Source organism: Helianthus annuus, chromosome 3, assembly GCF_002127325.2.
Source record: "Helianthus annuus cultivar XRQ/B chromosome 3, HanXRQr2.0-SUNRISE, whole genome shotgun sequence".
NCBI lineage: Eukaryota > Viridiplantae > Streptophyta > Magnoliopsida > Asterales > Asteraceae > Helianthus > Helianthus annuus.
Genome location: NC_035435.2, coordinates 143,072,591 through 143,082,354, shown reverse-complemented (window position 1 = coordinate 143,082,354; position 9,764 = coordinate 143,072,591). Strand labels below are relative to the sequence as shown.

Genomic DNA, 9,764 nt, shown 5'->3' with positions numbered 1-9,764 from the left:
GGTATAAGATATATGCTGTAGTGGATCGTCCCCCATCACGAATATCGCCCCACTCCGAGTCCGAGAAGGCTTTTAAGGTAAGATTGGTATTCCGTTTCAAAAACAACCCGTGATGTACCGTTCCTATCAAATATCGGAGTACCTGTTTGAGAGCTTGCCAGTGTGATTGTTTGGGTGAATGCATGAATTGAGATAGTTTGTTGATGGCGAAAGAGATGTCGGGGCGAGTGAATGCAAGGTATTGTAGGGTACCCACAAGTTTGCGATAGGGAGTTGGATCAACAGGAGGAGAGGAATCAGTAGAGGAAAGAGGATCAGAGACGCTTAGAGGATTGAGGACCTCCTTGGCACCATCCATTTTGAAGGTGGTGAGAACATCTTGGATATGGCGATGTTGAGAAAGGAAAAGACCATGGGGCGTAGGAATAACCTCTATTCCTAGGAAGTGATGGAGGGGACCTAAGTCTTTGATAGAGAATTTGTTGCTTAGTGGCTCTGGATACCATATAGAACTTGAAAATGAATTGTATTAATCAAGATGATTTTACATAATACTTACAACATAATATATAGAGGTACAAAGTAAATGCAAAGATTACAAAGTAATTACAGAAGCATAATTCTTGGGCTAGATTAATGCCCAGTCAGTCAACTTGATTGATTTGCAATTATCTTGGTAATCAACTTGATTGACCAATTGAATGGAGAGGATAATATGCAATTAATGTTGACTTAATTTGTGTTGTTAATAATCAAAACCACGCTACCCACCTCCAAACCTGCACTTCACCACCATCACTATGTTCTAAAACCACCACCACCACTGCATCTCCACTCAGATCCGCCCAATCGGCACCGCAATCACCAACAAAAATTCCACACAACGATACACATTGTCTGGTTTCGTATGTGCAGATCTGAGCCAAAAAAGCACACTTTGTTCTCGAATATTGTTGTCACTCAGGTGAAATGAGGCGATTCCAGTGGATATGGGTTGTCCGATTTCATGATTAAACGAAACCGAAAACATCCTGTGAGTTCAAATCAAGATCAAAATTCCCCAGTTTCGCACAAATTTGTGTGGTTTCATTAGACGACGGAACATCAAGTCATGCAGATATATTCTTTATCAAATCCCCTATCCAATACAATTATTATTATTAACATCAGATCACTAGTTCTTCAAATCTCAACCCTAAAATGCTACACTTTCTACAAACAACCAAAGTTTTTAAAGAATTATTCAAACATAGATGCAAAGATATACCCTTCTACCGAAAAACTGATCCAAAACCACATGAATTTGCTCCGTGTTCTTCAATTCCACAAGAATCTGGGGGATTAATACCACCATTAATGAGAATAAAAGATGAAGTGAGATGAGTTTTGGGTAGTCATTGAGTTGCAGACTTGCAGGTGAGTGAGAAGAAAGAGAGAGAAATGTGTGGTGGGGTGGGGCGGTTGTTTTGTTTAGAAGTGGGTCCACAAGTTAATTTATTTTGTTTTATATTAAGGGTATTTTGGTCATTTCACATTCACTTAACACCAAAACCTAACTCCCATCCGCGCCAGGGACTATCTGGGAACAAAATTGCAAAAGTTGGGAACTGTAGCTGTAATTTTAGAAAGTTAGAGACTAAAGGTGAAAAATGAGCAAACCACGGGGACTATCCGAGCATTTTTCTCTATTCTTCTTCTTATAACTAATGTATACATTTTACAACTTACAAACACACATGACACATATATAGGTATTATAATGCCGAGCATATAAAATCATATATTTTTTCAAAGAAAAGTCAAATACAAAATAGTATATGTATTTCTAATAAACAACAAAATATATGCAGTCTATATTTTACACTATATAGATTATCATTTTCAATTTCAAGTTTTACACTATATAGATCGGGGACCAGTAATTATGGATTATCAAAAGTATTTGATTATTTACATCCACAATTGTGGATGGTTGATAATTTCCAAAACATCTGAGGTCAAATTCAACATAAAAACAAATGTTTAGGTTCCTTGTATAGGTGCAAGAACTTTAGCTTCACGTGAAAGGGCAATACTGTTGACAAAGTATTTTACATGCATCTTTAAATATAATTTCATGATGTAGAAATATTATGCCGTCACATTTATTTATGTTTAAACTTTAAAGACCATTAGACAAGTTCTGTTACATGTCAATTATCGTTCAAGTGACAATTGGTTTGATAAAAGGTTGAGTAAACAAGATCTTACATGAATATGACTAGTTGATGAAAGGTTCTCACATGTCTATATTTATTTGGCTTAAACCGGCAACCGCTTGATTAGTGTGTCACACCTTTTTTCAACCATTTAACCCGACAAGAAAAGATCGAATTTAGATACAACGGGTCATTTACACCTAATGTTGTATGTACATTTATGTCGAATAACTCTTGCCTGTAGTATATTAAAGAGTAAGTGCAATTTGCGTCCATGTGGTTTGATGACGGTATAAACTTACGTCCCTAATTTGAAAATCTCGCTATGTGTGTCACTATGGTTTACATTTCCTAACAATATGCATCCTTCTGTCAAATCTCCATTTGTTTGACTGTCAGATAAAAGGGTATTTCGGTAATCTCACATTAATACTCCATTGCACCACTACCACCACCTGTTCCGATCACCACCAACACCATCGCACCACCGACTACCACTCATTCTCACCACCACCATTTACCTTCGCCGTACATCATCACAATGAACCACCTATCTCCACTGCAAACCCGTCACACCATCATCTTCCAAACAACCACCACATGTAACCATCACACCATTTGTAAGTAGCAACACTCCACCACATGTGACCATTGGGTTTTTTGAACGTTTAAAGGTCATTTGACCGTTGGCGACTCAAATAAAATACCTTAATCGTCATTTCTCACACGATATAAGGTATAATTCCACACCTTAATTGTCATTTCTCACACACTTTAAGGCTTAATCAATTAACTAACAAATAATACAGAAATGGCTAGACTACTAACATCTTTCAAAACAAGATTTGTAACCTTAAAAATAACTCTGAATCTCTGATTACTTTTCATGTCAAAGATTGATTTAGTTGCTTACATGTTAAGTTAGCGGTATATTTATATACACATCTAAAAATACTTGTGTTATAAGTTATATGGGTTCAACTCGTATAAAGACATGTTCAACCACTTCATAAGGCCGACCTATTTATGACACAAACCCAATTTACACCAAATCCGAACTTGCTTAGTTAGACTCATGCCAAGTCAAATGATAAAAGTAGTAAATTTAAATCACTTGACTTGTATTAGAATATGTTATTGTGATGATAAAGCAATAATACCTGGTAAATGTTACCTATGAGATGATATGTAACCGAATAATAAAAACTATAAGATGCATTCAGGATTACATATAAGACTTCTCAATTCTCATGCTATAAATGTTGCTACCTCCAAATAACAAATCATGTATAAACAAAACAAGACTGATTTAAAAATAAATGGCAAAATGAAACCCATGATTGATTTGATATGGATTGGCACCAAAAAAAAAAAAAAAAAAAAAAAAAGATGCTTTTAATCGAATAAGCTGAAACCCAAATCGTCACCATCATCACTCTCTTCCTTTGGTTCTTCCTGTGTCATTATAATTTTTATAAGAAAACCAAGTTAGTGATAACTGTATCAAACCATATGAAACAAAGAAATCATCATCATCACTCTCAGACTGCAGCAACAAATTCACTTTATAAAAACTGGTACGACCAAGGGTGCTAATTTCCGTTACAGACACAAAATAATCAGATTTTGGGTTGGCATATCTAACTCGTTAAAACAAACAGGTGCACCCTTGCTGTTCAATTAAACTAGTCGTTTCCGAGTTGACCTGTTTAATTAGCCCATGTTAAACACATCAACCCGCCAACCTCTTAAACTAAAGAGTAAAGAGAAATAAATTTATTACAAATAATCGGAAGCGAAAGCAGTATGAATGACCAAAAGTTCGTTTAGGGCTTTGCAGGCTTAAACAATAAAGAAGGCCTGGAGGTTTTCAAAGTGGACTTAAGAAAGGCCCACCAACTATGGGCCTCCAACTTTTTATACTGGTGAACAGTACCAAGTGATGGGCCTTGAAAGCATCGTCACGTACTCACGTGGATCTGGGTAGTGGTGCACAAAAAACCCGAACCCGGACCTGAAAATAAAACCCGGAACCGGGTATTATAAAACCCGGGTTTTTTTTATACCCGAACCCGACCCTACCCATAGGGTAGGGGTTGGGTATGCATTTCTGTTATAAAACCCGAAACCGGAACCGGGTTTTTTTATACCCGTTTTCAACCCGGGTTTTACGAGTACCCGTTTTCAACCCAAACCCGGAACCGGGTTTTTTCAATACCCGGTCCGGGTTTCCCAATACCCTATTCAGGTTTTTTCGTTTTTTTGTGTTTTTTCGAGTTTTGTACCTTGGTAACGGCTATATAACCGTTAGAAAGTGTATTATGATCATTTGTTTGGTTTACATTGTATCTCTATACCCTATAAAAGGGGTCTTTAATGACGAACATAAACGAAGACGATCAAGTTATTTGAAGCTATCTATGTTCATCATCTTATTCGATCCGGTTCAATGATTATTTAGGTGTCATGTATTTCTATGTTTTATGAAATAAAAAGGTTTTGCATTTTATATTTCTATGATTTATCCAAAAAAAATGAATACCCGAGGCATACCCGATCCATACCCGACCCTACCTGAACCCGAAATAGGGTATTATAATACCCGGGTATTAGAAAACCCGACCCGAACCCTACCCGAACCCGGGTATATAGGGTATACATTTTTTATATAAAACCCGGACCCTGACCCGACCCGGGTATTGTCAATACCTGATTTTGTAGAACCTAATCGTACCCGAACCCGGTTCTACCCGAAACCGGGTATTCAGAAAACCCGATTTGTGCACCACTAGATCTGGGGATCCCATATTCATCCGCCAGAAGTAAACCCAAAAGAAATAGGAACAAAACATGTTACATAGTAGGAAAATTCTCAAATACTTTACATCCAAATAACAAGAATATTGACCTTGTAATACCTTGAGCACCTTATACTTGTGATACTCCAAATTTGTTTATTTTGGCATGTTGTCTAAGTTAATATTTTTTGTTCCCTGTAACCTCTAGATGTTTATCACCTTGTAATACCTTGAGGACCTTATTAATAAAATACATAGTTGTAGCACAATGGACGTAAGTCAGATCGATATAACCACTTTAAAATTCCAGTTCGTTTATTGCTTTTGTGTGCTTGTGTTCAATTTCGGTGTGTTTAATGGTTGTTATGGGTTAATAAACTAACATTGGCACATGCTACAACAAACGGAAAAGAAAACCAAAAATAAAATAAAAATAAAATCATAACATAGCCAAAACGAAATCTACATGTTTATGATTTTTAATCGGTTAATAATAGACCTTCCAAACAAAGTATCGTCCAAAATGCACGTTACAAATCATAGGCAACGATATATCGTAAATCACAAACTTAAATTTAGAAGGGAAAAAATGTCACATTTTTTAAGCAACATAATAGCAAACATATGATCGAGTCGGTAAAAATAGGTCGGATAAAACAATACATCAAATCATTTTAATAAAAAAATAATAAACTCAAGAAATATAGTATTATTATTTGTAAAAATACTTTATGTAGTTACTTAGGCATCCGTAGTGGGGCGCCACCTTCCGGCGTGATCAAGCATAGCGCCCCCATAGCGCCGCCAACACCACAATAACAGGCGCTATGGGGTGGGTTTTTTTTTCTTACGGCGTGATCTCCTTCGCGGCGTCATCTTCTCCAACATGTTTCCCCCCACTCACACATATATATATATACATACATATGTATGTATAATTGAAGGGGTTATATAGCCCCCTTACCACTACACTCTCTCTTAATATAACGCCCCATAAAACCTCTCTCTTACGCATTTCATCACGTGTCGCATAACGCTCCCAAATGGGATTTATGACTACACATAGTCTAATTGAAGAAACTATTATTAACTTTTTAAAAAAATACGTTAACCCAAATTAGAAAAAAAAATGCTATACCTATGTATAATACGAAAGAAAAGGAAACTTTCGTTGGAAGTTCTATATAAACTTTAAAACTTGTTCTATGAAGTGTGGTGATAGTCAACATTTTTTATTATTTTAGTAATAATTGTGATGCAGACGACTCTGTTTGATTAAATGCTAGGTGATTAGAATAACCATTTTTTGTGTATAAATAGCAAGAGGAATAACAAGCATCAAGATACTCCACTTAGTTTTATTATTATGACAATGATGATTCCATCAAAAATGCTAAGCCTATGTATCATGTTGGTTTTCGTCTGCGGTAAACTACTGTCGCTTCTTTTAACATATGCACAAATAATACATATATTGCATGCTCCGATGTTAAACATTTTTTTCTATTACACAGGAATGATAACGTCTTCCCAACTTTCACTTGCTCTAAAAAGAATTTGTAGGACCGACGAAGATTGTTCTCGACGGATCCATTGTCGAGTGGGTTCGGTTCCTAAATGTCTCATATATTCTTGTGTTTGTATAAGGCCACCGAAAACGCTTAATATTGACCGAGACATCAATCATACGTCAACAAGTGCACCATGAGTTCTAATAATTTGAAGTCGTGTACTTTAGTTTAATGTTGGTGATGTTATAATAAAGTTCTAAAAATTTATATCGTACTATTCTTATTGTTTAGATCTTATTTTCGGTTCGTCACAAGAGAAAAAAAAATAAGGGTAGTCATATGATATATAATGATCTACTAAAAAGTGTAGGAAACTTTTAAAAAAACCGAACAAATTTTGTAACGAAATAATCTAGAAGATGATCTTAGATTTTTATATGGGAAAATCATGAGAATATTCAATGTGGATAAAACACTTGATCGGAATTTTTTTTCTTTGAACGGTGACTCTTTTAGTTAAATAGAGATGTAAAGATAGTTTAAATGAATAGAAAGGAGAAAAACACTTGATAGGAATTTTTTTTCTGGTGACCACCGAGGCACCGACGCTGCTGAGCTAAGGCCTAAGAGTGAAGAAATGATATGTTCTTATTAATTTCTTTTACTACTAAAATAAATTTAGTTAGGGAGCTGGTGATTGTGACATCACATGAGATGAAATTAAGTTTATTTTTTATTGATTTTATTAAATACATTTATTTTGATTCACATCATATAATTTTTCTGTTAAGAGTTAACTGCCATTTTCACAACTTGATGCATGCTTATTCACAAATTTGTTAACGTCATATAATTTTTCTATTAAGAGTTAACTGTGATTTTCGTCCTTGTGTTTTGTTTACTTTTGTTATTTCAAGTCAATTTTAAAAAATACACCAGTTTTTCTCCCTGATATACTGGAAATGTGTCACTTCAATCCAAAAATTAAAACTCAGTTAAGTCAGATAGGTTAAATGAAGGGTATTATTGTCAGTTCATAAAATAAGATGAAAATAAAAGATTGAGTAAACTTCCGTTTTGCTGCTAGTTTGCTATGGTTTTTCCATTTTGCTCCCTGCGGGGAGCAAAATGGAAAAAACAGACAATTTAGATGGAGTTAGAGGCAGGGAGCGAAATGGAAAAACTATAGCAAACTATCGGAGGAAAATGACTATTTTTAAAGGTTTGGGGCAAAACCATTAAAGTGACCAAACCACAGGGAGGAAAACGGAAGTTTACTCTAGAAGATATATGAATTGACAATAATACCTTTCATTTAACCTGTCTGACTTAACTAGGTTTTAAGTTTTAGACTAAAATGACACGTTTCCAGTATGTCAGAGAGGAAACTGGTGCATTTTTAAAAATTGGCCTGAAATGGCAAAAGTGAACAAACCACATGGACGAAAATGACAGTTAACTCTTATATTAACTCGGTGCATGCTTATTCACATCTATCTGGGTCACGCAAATAGAAGAAGGCTATTTATGCAGTGATTGAGTCCGTTATTTGGGGTGTATGCAGGTGTACAAATGATCTTGTGTTCCAGCGCGCAGAGGCAAGTTAGCATCAGGAGGGTATTGGAGGAAATTAAAGGTCATGGGTTTTTGTAGCTAAAGAGCTGTTCAAGGGTAAATGGTTGAACATGGGAACAATGGTTAGAGTTTGACTTGGGTAGTTTGGGTGTATGAGTGTATGTTTCCTGTTTGTTTGTATCTACAAGTTTTCTGGATGTAATTTTTGCGAGCTAACAATTTTGTCAGATCGCGTATTATATAAAATGCATGTTTTGTTGGCTGTTCAAAAAAAAAATATACTTGGATCTGTTTTGATAACATCATCCAATTTTCCTGTTAACTAACTCAAAGAGTATTTATGTGTTTTTATCTGCCCCACTTCATCTTTCGCACCCACTTCTTCTCCACCACTACTTCCACCACCCCCACTCGAAACCCTCTACAGGAAAAACAAACCGCAACCCCCGTCGTAACACCATCGTTGTCACCAAACATGCCTAAGGAAACTCATGTTTCTAACTTTACTGAACATAAAAAAAAACTGTCACACCCCGACCACAAAAAACAACAAATCGTGGCGGAAGCGACGGGGAGTGTTGTAACAGAATCATTGCTTCACAACCATGGATTTAAATTATTTCGTTTTATTGAATTAATGAACTCATTGTTTTATTACATTCAAATAAATACAATTATTGTCTTTCAAATTTGAAAGTCGCTAAGGCACGAGTCCATCCTATGTATATCATGCATCAACAATCATCACATAGCAGCACCTGAAACATATGTAAAAATAGGTACGTCAGCATAAAAATGCCTGTGAGATACAAAAGTTTTATTAATGCATGATTCATGACTTGCAAGTTTAAAAGAATGTTTAACAAAAATAGTCATGAACTTAAAAATATTTCCTTTTATGAATCATATAACAAGTGATAAGAAATCAGACGATATAAAAGAAAGATGCATAAATAAATAATTAAGTAAAATGAGTTTGTATAAAATATGTTGTTTGTAAAACAATGTTTTGATAAAAAGGTTTGTAGTATATATAAAAATATACTTTGGTTTTAAGAAAGTGAGTAAGTAATATATTAAAATATATTTCAGTTCCAAAATAGTTAATCAGATAGTATATTAAATATACTTTAGTTGTCAAAATAATAGTTTTCAGTAGTATATCAAAATTATACTTTGGTTTTATTAATAACATATTAAACTATGCTTTGGTTTTGTAAATAACATATTAAACTATGTTTTAGTAATTAACAAAATATATGTTGTTTTGTACAATATCACATATGAGAGCATATCAAACTATACCTTTGGGAGTATAACAAAATATACAACAAAATGTGATTTAGAATTCATTCAAACTTTAGTGTATCAAAATACACCTTAGAGACTATAGAAATACCACAAAGGCAATCTCTATTTGGACAAAAATCGGTTTTTGACTTTCCATACAACAGGAATGGGGTGTCAAATCTTATAGCGCTATATCATACTACCAATCGGTCTGGTGAACATATAAAACAAGTACAATCCAACATTTTAATTTTATAATCTTTGAAAAATTAGTATTTAAACCATAAATAATTATTCAGTTTGTTAAAAGATAAGTACTCTCATGTATAATAAATTATACTTTGAAATCATGAACATAACAATTAGGTACACATGTTTCACCACAAAACATT

General features: G+C 34.5%; 1 long non-coding RNA gene across 1 annotated transcript; it reads right to left on the bottom strand.

The window, feature by feature from the left end:
- Positions 1 to 507: 507 nt before the first annotated feature.
- LOC110928058 lies at positions 508 to 1,452 on the bottom strand. The gene is made up of 2 exons (XR_002586107.2): positions 1,268 to 1,452; positions 508 to 1,138 (listed from the first exon to the last, which is right to left on the bottom strand). It is a non-coding gene; the product is annotated as an uncharacterized LOC110928058 (long non-coding RNA).
- Between the last annotated feature and the right edge of the window lie 8,312 nt (positions 1,453 to 9,764).